The sequence below is a fragment of the Condylura cristata genome, unplaced genomic scaffold (assembly GCF_000260355.1).
Source record: "Condylura cristata isolate star-nosed mole 26May11 unplaced genomic scaffold, ConCri1.0 scaffold00021, whole genome shotgun sequence".
Lineage (NCBI taxonomy): Eukaryota > Metazoa > Chordata > Mammalia > Eulipotyphla > Talpidae > Condylura > Condylura cristata.
Genome location: NW_004567122.1, coordinates 16079098 through 16095213, shown reverse-complemented (window position 1 = coordinate 16095213; position 16116 = coordinate 16079098). Strand labels below are relative to the sequence as shown.

The 16116-nt window shown below is 36.3% G+C and overlaps 1 long non-coding RNA gene across 1 annotated transcript in view; it reads left to right on the top strand.

The window, feature by feature from the left end:
- The window catches only part of LOC105853916, a 151725-nt gene extending 137133 nt beyond the window's left edge, over nucleotides 1-14592 (top strand). The window contains exon 4 of the long non-coding RNA XR_001145657.1: nucleotides 14538-14592. This is a non-coding gene — a long non-coding RNA (uncharacterized LOC105853916). The remainder of the gene's footprint in view (nucleotides 1-14537) is intronic.
- The last annotated feature ends 1524 nt before the right edge of the window (nucleotides 14593-16116 follow it).

Sequence of the window (16116 nt, the reverse complement as noted above, 5' to 3'; positions counted from 1 at the left end):
CTGTCTCTGGTGAATCCTCTCACTGCCCCTGCAACTCTGGCCTGTACCCCAGTTCTGTATAAATAAATAAATAAATCTTAAAAAAAATAAAATAAAATACTTATAAAGGAGGGATAATGGTTTCTCCCTTCAGTAAGTATATCTTCTAAGTATCCAGTGAAGATTTTTCATGAAACCATTCCTCATTCTCTGGCATTCATTTATGGACCAACATCACTATATATAAATATAAATATAATACACAACTATATATAATATAATGTAAACATAATGTATATATACATGCAAACATACATGCACACATACATATATATAATGAAAATCATTTTAAAGGTACTTAAACTATATTCCATCAAATTTCTCTTTGGTCAGTCTTTACAAATTCTCTAAATTCTCTACATCATTTAAATATTTGCCATTTTTTAAAAAATTAGCAGTGGATTCCAGTTGAGATTATATGCTGTTATAAGCAAATCTTCTTATCAAAAATTATTTTGGAACTTATTACTTGAAAAAGCTCATAGCAATATCCATATTTAATTGTCATTTTGGTCATACATAGATTAAAACAAAAATAATTGTTTAACTACTCAGCTATTATTTTTTCTCATCTTATTTTTTTATTACTATATATATGTTTTACATCATTTTCAATTTTTGTACAATGTATGGGTTATTCATCTCGGTTATAGTCCCAATGAAATTAACACCTCCATTTCCCCTGTGCACCATCACCATAGTCTTGTGTGCTCCTCCCACCCGTTTTGATCCTAGTCTCCTCTCCCACACTACATAATATCTCTGTTTTATAGTTGCCTGCTCCTTAGCTATTCTTACTGTTCTTGCCTTCAGTGTATTTAGCTCAAATCTTTTCAAAAGATGAGCATCTATATTTTTCTAATGATGTATTTATTTATGCATGCAGAACTGGGGTACAGGCCATCGGCACAGGGAAAGTGAGATGATTCACCAGAGACAGAGTGGGGAGCAGAACAGGCAGACGATGAAGTATACAGCTGAGGGGAGCAGCGGGCGGGTCAGGAGAGGTCTGCCGCATCATGTGGTCACCTCCGGGGCCAGGGATTGAACTCATGCTGAAGTGACTTTAGCTTCTTAGTGCTGTGCTTTAACCCACTGTGCCACCAGGCAAGGCCGGAGCATCTATTTTTAAGAACACATTTCCTCCCCATTTTCTTTCCTAAGCATCTTCCTCATACTGGACTTGACTTCCTTTAATTGGCAACATTGTTATGCTTATTGTTAACTGCTATTTTAATTCTGTGAAAATGAGCATTCAGCCATTGTTGTTACTCTGTACCTTGTTATTTGCTACTTGGAAATGAACTCTCAAAGCAATTACTTTCCTTTTGTGACAAGTATATGTGATAGCCTGAGCACTTCCCAGAAACAAGATGTCAGTTCAAAGAAATCCATAATAAATTTTGAGAAATATTTACTTTCTGTACGTACCAGAAAATGAGTTTAACAAATATAAATGAGTGAAGTATATTACAACTGCCAGTTTATTACACGTTTGAGGATATTTGTATTTTCTTTATTCCATTTTTCCCAAATATTCATAATTTCAATTTGATTTTCCTTAAATATTTTTTGAATTAACTGTTGTTTCAGGATTAGCATTAAAGAATTATAATACCTTATTCTTAAAATGCACTGTATAAAGTCAAAGTCTGTGTTATATTTCTGTGATGCACAAAAATCATAAAATAATCTGATTCCTTATCATTCTTTCATAACTGCCAAGTTTTGATACTTATTTGGTGTATAATTTCAATTTTGAATGAGGGTGATCTTCTTAGACAAAGCAAATAGGTTAATATTCCTTTTCCTACTTCTTGCTAACAGATTATCTAGAAATAACGGATATATTTGAGTAGGTTATTTTCCAAATAAGTGCCATTTGTATGTACACATAATCTCTATGTGCTAATCAAAAACCATATATATACATTAAAAATCATATTTAACACTTCGAGTTTATTCTCTCCCCCTACACACACTTGTACATATTGCTGATGTCATTTTGTATCCCTGCCAAAGTCATCTATGATAAATAGTTGCTGTGATTCCACTTCATACATTTGTTCATTTTTTAATCGCACATTTCTCAAAAAAATGAAAATAATCACAAGTGGTAGAAGAATCCAAAAACAGATACTTAAGGAAAGATGATCTATGAAGACCCGGATAGTTGCATTGATCTCTGAACAATACCAAGTGAAAATATTTGGTAATGATCCACACTATCTAGAATTTCAGGTATGGAAAAGCCAGCTAAAGTTAACAGGAAACACTGTTCTCCTTTAAGACAAGTTGTGTTTCTGCTGGAGAATGCTAAATCAATGTCCCCTCTTTGTGTGATAACTACGTTATCACTCACATTTCTGTACCCCCTTGTTGCTGAAGATACCCAACAGCTAGGTATCCCCACTACATGATAGTACTACATATCTAGTTTATCCCCAATGGCCAATCCAAACTGATCCCTCCCTTTCAGACTTTGCCCTAAATAATTCAGAACAAGCCCACACTTATAAAATTTCTTCCTTTTTTTCAGTGAAGTATTGTGCATGTGTGTGTGTGTGAAGTATTTTCTCTTCCCTCCTTTCTGAATTATCTTTCATTGGTTCCTCTAAGTGCTGTATTGAGTCATTCAGAACAATAAATAACATTGACAGATCAAAAATGGACATATAAATCCCGGGAGGAAAGCCAATCTGGTACTTTTTTCTTTTTGAAAGAAGAATATGTTTAAAAAAAGAGTCCAGGAGGAAGGAGAATTGTGTTTCTAGCAAGGAAATAGATTTCATGAAGTTTAGGTTCCAGAAATCCTTACTGCAGGTGAAAAAGGAGGAAAATACTTGATTACAAAACCATTCATATATCTTGCTTGATGAGATGGCTGGAATTTGGGGCTCACTTGGGATTCTGGGATGGTTAGGTCTCTCTGTGGGTTGAATTATAGCTCCCTAAAGATCTCTTTAAATCATACACTCTGGAACCTGTGAATGTGACCTTACTTGTAAATAGGGTATTTGCAGATGTAGTTAGTCAGGTGAGGTCATTAGATTGGGCACTAACTCAGTATGACTGGGATCCTAATAAGCCCAGGCAAATTTGAAATAGAAGTACATCAGAGATGCATAGGAAGAACGCCTTATGATGACAGAAGCAGAGATTGTTGTGATAAAAGCTGCAAGAAAGGAACAAGGGTTATGAGCATCAGTGCCAAACTGGAAAAAGGCAAGGAAGGAATCTACAGATTGCATAGGGAGCTAGACTCTGCTGACACTATGGTTTGGAGCAGCTAGCCCCAGAACTGCAACAGAAAACATTTCTATTGTTTTAAGCCACTGACATGTGGTACTCCATTAGGGCAAAATCCTGGGAAACAGGCAAGTAAGACACTGCTGTCAGAAAGAGCTAAAAATAGAGAAGTGGCTTTGAATTAAGCAATGGGGAGAGGCACTTAATAGTAAAAACCTAGACTTCCTTGAGGAACTGTTGGTAGAAAATGGACATTCAAAGTCAATCTCTAGAAGACCCAGAAGGAAGTGAGGAGATTTGCAGGAAAAGCTTATTTTAGAAAATGTGCAGGTCATTAAAACAATATTGTAAAAAATATGAAAATCGAAAGTATCTGAGGACACTGCAGATGGAATGAGAAATATATTTTTGAACAGTGGAGCAAAGATGAGTTATGACAAATTAGCAGATAACTTGACTAATTGATTATAATCCTCTGTTGGGTGGAAGGCACTCCATGTAAGTGATGATCTCGGGTATTTTTGTTGAGGAACTTCCAAGCAAAGGGTAGAAGGCTCCTCCTTGCTGTTTATAATGAAATATGAGCGTAAGATAAAAGAAGACATGGGTCAACAAGAAGTAATGAGCACTTGATAATTTGGAAAAGTTTCAGTCTATCTATAGTGAGTTCTGGTAACAGGTCCAAAGTGATGTCTTACAATCATTTGTTAAATAAATTAGGCATGCAATTTGAAGATGTTTGATTATATCTGGAAAAATTAGTATATTTTTGGTACCATCCAGGGAATACTACAACATTTCTGAAAATTTTATACCCAGAAAAACAATACAGTTTCTGAACAAAGGCAAGGTAAAATATAGGAAGTGTGCTCAGAGGACAAAGTGATAATTCAGTGGCCTGAACTGACAGGACTTTCTTGGGCAGAGTGTGGGCTGTACCCTGCTGGACTGAGAGGGTAGGGTTGTCACCCATGTGGGTGCAGGGGACAAAGAGCTGAGCCACAGATGGCTATTCAAAGATCTTGAAATCTCATAAAATTTTCCTCTGGGTATTGATCTTCTCTGCAATCCATGCCCCCCCTTTCACCCTCCATTTACCCTTTTCTGCAAGGCGAGTATATATCCATGCTTGTCCTTCTATTCTTTCTTGGAATCAGATGACTTCTTTCCTGGTTTCACAGGCCTACAGATAGACTGGGATTGTGCCCTCAAATGGAAGTTGTCTTATTTAGATGGTGAGATTGGGACTTTTCAGTTTGATCATATGTGGGTGAAATTTTGTACTTAGAGCTGATACTGGAATGCATTAAGGATTTTGGGATGCTGGAATGGAACAAATATGTTTTATATATGAGTAGGGTGTGAATTTGGGAGTAAGCAGAGGGCAGACCACTGTGAGTTCAATGTTATGCCGTCTAAAATGTACGCTGAAGTCCTTATTTTTAGTGCTCCACATGTCACTGTTTTAGAAGTAGGTTGTTGAAAATGGAATTTGTTAAGATTAGGTGTTATAGAGGAGTACTGTGCACACTTAATTAAATATCATTGATATGCTTCTAAAAAGAGACAAAATCCTTGTGTTGTTCATCGACTGCCCCGATCTATTTCTTCCCCTTTCATAGCATAATGTCTCTTATCTACAGTCCCCTAGTAGTTTTATTATTATTTTTTCTTGATCCCGTATTTGATCTCCCTACACTCTTCCTATAAGCGAAACCATTAGATATTTCCCTTTACCTCCTGGCTTATTTCATTGAGATTTGGGAATTTTATGCAGAAAGCACAACGATATAAGATATATTAGTAAAACATGAATTAAAAAGATAAAAAGAGACAAAAGTTAGGTCATGTGAAAATAGAGGCAGAGGTTGTTGTGAGTCAAAGGATGCCAAGGAGTTGCGGTCGCTACCGAAAGGTAGGAAGAGCGAAATACCGTATCAAGAGATTCAGAGGAAGTGTTGTTTTGCTGATGGTTTGATTTTGGATTTGTAGCCTCTAAGCTATGAAGGGATAAGAGTGTTGTTAGAAGTCACTCAGTCTGTAGTATTGGCTATGGCAGCCCTGGGGAGCTCATACAACCCCTCTTTTACATATAGTTTCAGAACTATGCCTCTCCACATAATCCCTTTGCATCTTCTGTATATAACACTTTCTTCAGATGAATAGCTGGACTTTTATGTGGTAATTCAAAGTAGCCAAATTGTTAAAGGAAAAGCTTCCAAGCCTTCCAAGCCTTCTTAAGTCTATTCTAGAACTACTACTCAGTAATTGTACTGTATCTTATTGTTTAAAGCAATCACAAAGATCAATCCAGAATCTCAGGAAGGAAAAATAAATCCCCCATCTTTAAAAGTGGGTAAGACAGAATATGTGGCCATTTTCAACAATGCCACTGCAAAGAATACAAAATGATAGCCTAGTATCATTTTTCGATATGGAGTATGGATTTCATTAACTTTATGATGTGGAAATGTAAGCCTATAAATAAACACAAATGCTTCCAGTGCAACTGACATCAGATGAACATGGGTAAATATTAAAATGCTGTGAGAACTGTTTGGAGGTTCCTCAAACTGCTAAACATGGAGCAATCCCACTCCTCGGTATCTACCCAAAAGACACAAAAACACTGATTGAAAAAGATACCTGTACCCCCATGTTTATTGCTGCTTTATTTACAATTAGAAAAACATGGAAGCAGCCCAAATGCCCAAAAGTAGATGACTGGATAAAAAAGATGTGGTACATATATAAAATGGAATATTACTCAGCAACCAAAAAAGAGAAACACATGTCTTTTGCAGCAACTTGGATGGAGCTGGAAAAGATCATGCTTAGTGAGATAAGCCAGAAAGAGAAAGAAACATACCGGATGGTTTCACTCATAGCAGGAGTATAATGGACCACGCGAGAAAATAACAAAAATAATGAACAACCAGAGACATTTTGCGGGGGTAGAGTGGGGAATGGGATCAAAAACGGGGGGGGGGAGGGAAATGCACGGGATTATGGTGATGGCACACGGGTGACTTGGTGATGGGAAACCCGCGGGGATTACAATTGAGATGGAAAAAAAAAAGTACAAAATGATGTAAAAATAAACTTTTGTAATAATAAAAATAAATAAATAAGAATAAAATGCTGTGAGGACACTTTCACAACCAAGATGACAGTGAACTCCAGTAGATGAGAAACATCCTGACTAAAAAAGATTGCAATTAAAAATGCAAGCCACGTGTGAACATTTAAAACGCTTAAGGTTTTAAACACCTACACATAGAGAATCATTACCTTGAGAAATATATGTGAAAAAAAAACAGCCCTCAAGAGACTAAAATAAAAGAAGTTTCAAAAGATTAATTTAAAAGGACAGAAATTATAGGCAAGTATGAAATTAACCAAAATGGAATTTTTAAAAATAAAACTGTAGTAAAAATTTAACATGTAATGAATTAACAGTATAGTACATCAGATAAAGAAAATATTTTTTTCTTAATTTATACATTTACAGTATTGTTCATTTTAAAACAGTGTTTACTTCTCCCCTCACCCACTTTGCCTGCCCATCCATCATCACCACAGTCCCCCACATTCCTCCCTCACTCCCTCAATCCCTTTCTGCCTCCTCCCCTGTAAGATATCTGTGATTTATAATTTTCTCTCTATTTTTGTTTTGTTATGTCGTGTTTTGTATTATAATAACAATACACCTTCCCCCCATGTCTTATTTACTGCTCTTGTATTTCACCTATAAGTACAACCATTCAATAGTTTTCTTTTTCTTATTTTCTTCTGACTTATTTCACTGAGCATGATCCCTTCTAGCCCCATCTATGTTTCTGTGAATGGCATGAGTTCATCTTTTTGATTGCTGAGTAGTATTCCATTGTATGTGTGTGTGTGTGTGTATATATATATCACATCTTCCTGTTCCAGTCATCTAGTTGTGGGTTTGGGTTGTTTCCAGGTTTCATATTGTAAACAGAGCTGCAATAAACATAGGGGTTTATGTATTCTTTTGAAGTAATGTTTTTGTGTTTTGGGTATATTTCTAGGAGTGGAATTGCTGAGTCATATGGTAGCTTGACATTTATTAGTCTGAGGAATCTCCATACAGCTTTCCATAGTGTTTGTATCAGTTTGAATTCCCACCAGCAATGTAGGAGAATTCTAAAGAAAAAAAATTAATTAAGATAAATCTAATAAAATCCTTTGAAATGGAACACCCACATATACACACTCACTGAGGAGTGACACTCAATATATAAAGGCTAAGCCATTTATAGAAAGTATCACTAGAAGATAAAATGGAAAAAAAATCCTGAAAAAAAATATAGCTAAAGCAGTTCGATGCAAAATACACCAAATCCAAAAAGGCCCTTATAAACAAAGGGGAGATACCCAGTTTATAACAGAAAGATCATTAAATTGACAGAAAATGTGCAATTAACAAATATAAATGCCAGAGACAAAGGAATGTGCAATAAGGAATGAGATAAGTCATTCATCAACTACAATTCTAACCCAACAAAGTTACCATTGAAATATTAAGCTGGACTATAGCATTTATTGGCATTTTCCAATAAAGGTTGACTTTAACTACTGCAATAAATTTATAAAATATATAAAACTGTAAGAAATAAATATTTTTCGTTTTATACATGATGCAATGCTGAAAACAGAAACAAAGCATTTGGGCAGGTCTGTAAATTTTGACAGAATTTGACAAAATTCCAAATATATTTCTTTTAAGAAGTAAAAATAGATGTATTTTAACAGCAATGATAATGTTATGAAAAGCACCAAAAGCCCAAACATCCTTAAAGTAAAAATGAAAACATAGATCTAAAAATAAGGAAAAACAGAAAGATACACAGAATCGATTAGCAATAGGTATGACAACGTAAAAAAGATAGAAATATAGGAAATGAAGACATAAGTGCATCTAACTGTATATCATACATTTATGTGCTTGGAACAGCAGATTTCTCACTTTCCACATATTCATACTTTATTCATATGTTGATTGATACTTAGGTTGTTGTAACACAGGAAGAATTAGTACTTCTTTGAGATCTGATTTTAATTATTTTGGATAAATACCAAGAAGTGGGTTACCAAATCATATGGCAATGCTAGTTTTATTTTTTTTTAAAGATTTTTATTTATGTATACAGAACTGGGGTACAGACCAGAGGTGAGGGGTGGTGTGAAGATTCATCAGAGACTGAGTGGGGAGTAGAACAGGCAGATTGAGGAAGTACACTGCTGAGGGGAGCAGTGGGCGGGTCAGGAGAGGTCTGCCGCACCATGTGGGTCATCTCCCTGGTGGGGGATCAAACTTGTGCCAAAGTGGCTGTGGCTTCATAGTGCTGCCCTTTAACCTGTCGTGCCAGCAGGGAGGACCCCAGTAGTGTTAGTTTAAATATTCTGAGGGCTCTCCTTTGTGTTTTCCAATGTGATTGCTCAAGATTGCACTTCCACCAATATTTTATAGGTATTACAACTTCTCTAGATCCTCATCAGTGCTGTGTTTTTGTTTGTTTGTTTTATAACGGTTATCTTAATAGAAGGTGCTATCTCAGAGTTGTGTTAATTTGAATTTTCCTGATGCTAAATGATACTGAGCATTTTTTAAAACCCTTAACCAATTCAACAAGAAAAAGAGAACACTTAAATAAATCAGAAATGAAGGAGATACCACAGATACAAGAGATAACAGATGACTATGAATGACCATGCACCAACAATCTGGAAAAAAAGTAGAAGAAATGGGTAAACTCCTAGAAATATACAATCTACCAAAACTGGGTGAAGAAGAAATTAAACTCTGAACAGATGGATTAGTGGTGAAGAAACTGAATCAGTAACTAAAATCCTCCTAGTTAAAAAAAAAAAAAATCAATGGCTTCTTTGCTGGATTATATATTTAAAAACATTCTTTCAAAAATGGATATCAAAACCAGAGGAGGGTGCACAAGAAAATGACAAGCTAAGATCCTTGATGAACATAGATACAAAATCCTCAACATAATACCAGTATATCAAATTACACGTTAAAAGGATCATTCCAGAATGTAGGTCAGTTGAACATCTGCAGACCAGTTAATATGATACACCAGAGTACTGAAACATGGCTAAAATTAATGATTATCTCAATAGACTCAGAAAAAGAATTTGATAAGTTTCAATATCCATTCATGATAAAAATTCTCCATAAAGGTAAAGAGAGAGCTGTAGGATAATGCTGAATTAGGCTTTGGTGATTTTAACCTCATTACCTGCAGCATTGAGTGCAAGGGGTGCCTGGGAGCATGGGCCCAAGGTAAGCATATTTGATTGTGGACACCTGGAGTATGGTGTGGGCATGCGTAAGTGAGCACGCCTGAGCCTGGAGGCTATCAGGGTGGTGTCCCACAGAAGACCGTGCTGCAAATGGCTACCGAGGGGACGGGTGACCACAGAGGGGCAGGACCATGAGAAGAAGACACAGAGAGACCAAGGAGGAAAGCATACAGATTGGCCTGGGGCTGGAAGGCCCGGGCCCGCCAAGCTCTGTGTCTCATGGCCCCCCTGCTCACTCAGGGCGTGGCTGCCCCACTACATTGAATATGTATTAAGATAAAAAAAAAAAAAACCACCATTTATGACATACTCAATGATAAAAAGCTGCAAGCTTTTTCTTTAAGGAGTATTATTCAGAAATAAAAAGAAGGGGAATTTTGTAATTTGTAACAATATGAATTAACCCTGAGAACATTTTACTAAATGAAAGTTAAGGACAAATATTATAATTATTATAATACCATATCATATCACTTACATAAAGAATCTTTAAAAACAACCCCCCCTCCCAAAACAGACAAACAAAAAAACAAAAACTCAGAGACACAGAGAACAGATTGTTGGTTGTCAGAGGCAGGATTGGGGTGTAGGAGAGCCAAGAGGGAAAAAAAAATTCCAATTATAAAAGAAGTAAGTCGTGGGGGATGGACGATAGTTATGGTATAATTTTGAAAGTTGCTAAGAGTAAATGTTAAATGTCCTTATCATTAGGAAAAACAACCCGGTGGTGAGAAACAGGAAATCCTAAGCTCATCAAGGCAAGGACACCACTCTTGCCAGTTCCAATGAACAGGATCGGTTCTAATAGTTTACATATTTTTTTTTCAGAACCTCAGTTTTTTGAATTCCCACCACACCCACAGACTACCTAGAGCTCAGTGGTGTTCATAGGGTGGTAGGAGTTAACTTCACCCGCGAAGTTGTTAGACTGCAGATTTTCTGTTGTTTTCCTTCATGGCAGGGTTGAAAGAGTTAAAAGTGTGGGTCAGGGAGGGTAAAGGAAGATGTTAGGAATCACTTTAGAAGCCTGGAAAAGCGGTTTATGAGCGCTCTAAAAATATACGTAAAGTCAGACTGAATGTTGTTTATTTGTAATTGAGGTCGGTCTGCAATGTTGTATATGTTGTAGAGGTAGTGGACCCCTCTCTTCAGATAGTCTTGCCGCAACTTCCCCCTCCCCACCCAGACACCCCAGACACCCCGCTATAGTCCACTGTGCTTCCTTTCCTCCTGTTCAACCCCCAAGCTCCTCCCGCTCTCCTAGGCCCAGTTCACACTTAGTTCAAATTCTTACCCTCCTCCTCTGGGCAAATGAATCCAGAACTCACCACATGGGTCTCATTAACGGTGCTTAACAGCCCTTCCAGGTGAAATTATTTCACATTTAAGTTTAAAAACACCGCCCTGGTGCGGATAGACGCCGTTCAGACGCCACAGCAAGAGTGCAGATGGAGGACGCCAGTGTGAGGAAGTAAGCCAATGCAAGTGGGATTACTCTTTTTATGGCTTTTATACGTGAGGGGAAGGGAAAGCCAGTGAAAATAAGGAGTAAACTACTAGATTCAGTGGTTCAGTCAAGCACAATTGCGTTAGGATGTCAGATTCATGAGGTAGTAAAAACCAAGACTCTTATTTATGGAGCTTGGAACAATATCTAGCATATAAGAAGCTCTTAGAGTGTTTAGCAAATAAGTGAAGACAAATTTTATTGCCAGTAGTATGGGTTATTTGTGTATTAACTATGAGTTCCTCCCAGGCCCCCTGTTAGCTCGGGTCTCTCTGCTGTAGCGCAGAGGAAGAAAGTGAATACTTGCTGAGATAAACACATCTGGAAGGAGGGAACTAGGAAGGAACTAACTCATGCATGTTCCACTCTTCCCACTTCATCAGCCTAAAATATCACTTCACTCTTGTAAAAGAATTTACAAAGGTAGAAAGACAAGGTTTTTAAGTTTAATAGTTTCACATGGTGGAGCATTGACTCCAGTAACTTAACAGGGCTTAGGATGGTGGTTCAATATTGTGAAACAAAACAGTACAGAATGGTTAAAAGATTTCATTTCTAAAAAATATTTTTGATAGTTTTACTCAGCATTTTGAAATTTACATTGTAGACAATTCATACTTTTTTTTTGTGGGGAAGTAGTATTTCACTGTGTGTGTCAGATTTTGATCATATATTTATCTTTAATTAGCATTTGGGTTATTTCTAGTTGGCTGTTTCTGTTTTAAGAAGGGATAATGTAAACATTAAAAAACAGTCTTACAGAGCAGATGCTTTCACTTCCCTTGATGTGGAATTGCTGGGTTGAAAGTTGTATGTATTGCTTTTTAAGGAGCTGCAAAAGTACTTTCCAATTTTCATTCTATAATGTTTGAGAGTACCAGTTTTCCCAAATTCTCACTAACACTTTGTACCAGTTTTCCCAAATTCTCACTAACACTTTGCATGAACAGTCTTTTAAAAAATAACATTCAAACAGGTGTGTACTATTAGCTCCTGGTATTTTAGTTTTCTTTAATTATTGATGGCCAGCATTTATTTTTTTAAGATTTATTTATTTGTGCATACAGACTGGGGTACAGGCCAGAGGCTCAGGGGTGGTGAGAGGCTTCACCAGTGACAGAGCGGGCAACAGAACAGGCAGATCGACTAAGTACACTGCTGAGGGGAGTAGCGGGCGGGTCAGGAGAGGTCTGCCACGCCATGTGGTCACCTCCGGGGCAGGCGGGAATTAAACTCATGCGGAAGTGGCTTTAGATTCTCAGTGCTGTGCTTTAACCTGCTGCGCCACCAGGGAGGGCCCGATGGCCAGCAGTTTTTGATGTCGATGTTTGTGATTCTTCGGCTAAGTAATGAATTTTGTGTTTAAATATTTTGACTATTTTTACTCTGCTGCTATTCTATTTAGGGGCATTTTAATATCTTTTAGAAAGAAGTTTTTTTTTTTTTTTTGGTTTGTGTGTGTGTGTGTATGTGAGAGAACTTCCAAATGTTCTTTACAGTCTATCTTGCTCTTCATTCTTATAGCATTATGTCAAAGTGCACTTCTTAATTTTATGAAGTTCCATACATTTGGCTCATTTCACCTTTTTGATTTTGTCATCAGTCAGTTTTCTGCTTTGCATTTTGGGGGATTATTTATTTTTGGCCAACTCAGGATTTTACCTTCTTGATTGCTGGTTATTTTTGTATTTTTAATAAGTATTTTTTAATCTGTTACAGGGTATCATTAAACTGCTGAAAGCATTTTGATCCTTATGCGTTTTGCTTTTAAGTTTGGTTAGGTAGGGGCTAGGGCAGTGGTTTATTAAGAGCTAATTTCATTCCATTTGGAAGATCAAAACTCCTGAATTCTTTAATTCCTGAAATTGAAGGTTTTTTTTTTTTTTTTGCATTCACATGGGGATTTTCCTTTGTGCTGATCATCTGTAGATTTCTATTCTATTTGCAGCTCTTCCATTTTTTTGCAACTCTACCCAGTGAATTCTAGCTGTCTGGTACTTGCCAGGCTTCAAATCTCTCTGTTCAGCTGAATCAGACAAGGTCCTGCCTTGTCTCCACACAACATGTTTGTTGTGACAGGAACTTTGTTGCTGTGTGGTGGAGGGAAACACCATGAGGACACGACAGTCATGGAGCAGGTTCTGCTGCAAAAACAGAAGTTCTTGTGCCATCTAATGAATGCATAAAGGCTACTAATAGCCGATCGTTTGACATTGTATGAGGAATAAGGTTCGGAGGGTGGGACTGGGGGAACTAAGGTGTATGAGAAACAGAAAGGGAACATCATGGCCATATATCAAGAGACAGTTGCATCAGCAAAGTATATGAGCTGATGTTATCATAGGGCATTGTAGCCTAGGTGATTCTGGGCTTGTGTCGTAGTACAAGATACTGTCCCTCGGTGCTATTGTCCCTAGGTAGTCAAAGACTGCCCTGCTCCGACTTGTAGATCACAAATAGGTCACAGTTGTCCATGAGTGGCCAGCTCGTGGGAATCCACACATGTTCTCTAATAACTGCCTTTTAGTTCAATGTCGTTCAATTATAACATTGAAGAGTACAAACACAATCTCAGCTGATACTGAATGAAAAAATTAAATGAGAATTTACTATAATGGGTTTTCCTCTTTGTTTCCAGGAATATAGTCCCCAAGATAAAGGGGATTATTTTCTTTCATTGGCCTTTTCTTTGGTCTCAGTATTGTCATGTAGCTCAACTGATAAATCTTTGTTAGTAGTAGAGACACACAAATATGACACTTTGATGGTACTTATGTGCTGTCTGAAGTTGACTTAAAACCACTTTAACAAAAGATAAATGGTAATCTTGGGTCTTTTATATAAACTACATAAATGGTTGCTCTAATAATTATGTCAGTTATTAGGGATCTTGACCTTAGTTACAAAACAATAACATCTATGTTAAAATATGTGTAATAGAGAAAATACATTCTGACACTGTCCCTTTCTAGGAACATAACTCTTCACAAATAAGAAATCTGTTGGAAGAAAGTGCATCGTGTATGTTGGGAAAACCTAAAATGCAGGTTATGCAAAATTCAGCATTTCTAATACCAGTGATATTTAATGCAAATATCCTTTATCACAGTGCTTCCCAGTGTCAGCACTTTGTGGATGTCCACACTGAACGATGGTTATGTCTGCAGTTCAGAATCTGGTTGCTCTTGACAGAGTTTGGTAGGGCCTGAGCAGACTGAAACTGATAGAACTTGTAGACATAATCAGCCTCAACTGAGCACATTGTGCCTGCAGGTGGCTATTTTTTCTATATGTGCAGGAAGTGGAAATGCTACTTCACCAAGGTTATATTTTCCTACTTTGTTTTCTCTAATAACGTGCTCAGTTTATAAATTTGTCTTGTTTTTCTTACTTCAAGGGATGGCTGACTTACTTAGGAAAGGAATTTAGCCAGTGGAAAGAGAAGAATGAACTTTACGTAAGTGCCTTTATTTCTTACTATATTGCCTTCAGGGAGATTTTTCTGGTTAAAATGAAAATTCTACCTGTGTGTCTTGAAGACTGCATATCTATAGTTGTGGAGTTAAAATATTTACAGTATAAATCAATAATGTGCATACTTGTTTAAAAAAGTGAATCTTTTAAAATCTTGAGGGAATTTATAAGAGATATGCAGCTACCTAAGGTTTATGATTATGATTCTCTACAGTTAATCTCTATAGTGTCCAAATTTCTCTTTAGAACTTTAATCATGGACTGTGATTTGTAGAGCTTAATACTTAAAAATGAAAGGATTTTATTATTTAGCCCATGTACATTTTACAAATTTGAGGGCTGTGGAATTAGTTAACATACCATGCTTGACAATTTCTGTGTGCTCTGTTTATAAATGTGCTTTGAAGTATTTAAAGTGATTTTTTTCTTTTGGATTAGTATTTTAATGTCCTAGATATGAGAGTTTTTGTTTGTTTGTTTGTTTGTAAAGTTCTTGCATCATTTTATCTAAGGGTGAGGGAAGGAAACTGAGAACAAACTGGAGCTTAATATTGAGGTCATTATGATTACTACAGGCAATGTTTTGTCATTCTAATATAACTGGAAGACTTTTAAAGTGGAATTTAGTATATTTTATAATGTGGAGTTTACCTTTTCTCTTTTCACATGAGTTGTGATATCAAGTGAATAACAGATACCGAAAAGTATAAGTAGTGATAATTGTTACTTAGTTGAGGGAGAAGTCAGGTGAGTGGAAAAAAATATAGCAATTTGCATGATGATTTTTAATGGTTTTGAGATTTAGTTCACATATAAAATAAACTGATATATTTAAAGTAATGTACTGAATTGTAACTTAAAAGTTATCAGTAATTAAGAATGATCAAGATAATGTACATATGTTGCTACAAAATTTCCTTCTGCTTCTTTGTACCTCTCTCTATAGTTCATGAAATTGACCCAAAATAATCTCTGACCAGCTAATTTTTCCATAAATGTATATAAATGGTACCCCATCATGTACACTACATGTATCATTAATTTCTTCTCTTCATCACTATGGGATAGTCTCTCAGTGCATAAGTTATAATTTCTCTGATTTACTTTCAATATTGTAGGATCTTATACCTTCGTTTATTTTCAGACATAGAACTAGGAATGGAATGTTAACTTTAAAACAAACAAAAAATCTACCAAAAGTTTTTTTCCCCATTTACATTTAAGTAGAATGCAGTATTTAATAACTTGCTGTGCCTACTCACATATGCTGTCTTAATTGTACACATTATAGTGGTAAGATTGTGTTTTAACTTGTATTTCATGACTGATGATGATGAACATTATTTCTTGTGTGTGTTTGTGATTAGCATATTTGGATAAATATGTACTCCAGTATCACACCTGTTTCTTTGTTAAAAGTTTTTTATATCGTGTGGATGTAAGTGCTTGATCAGATTAAGTGCTTTCCCAGTCTGGTATTGTTCTAATTTCTTTAATGTCTT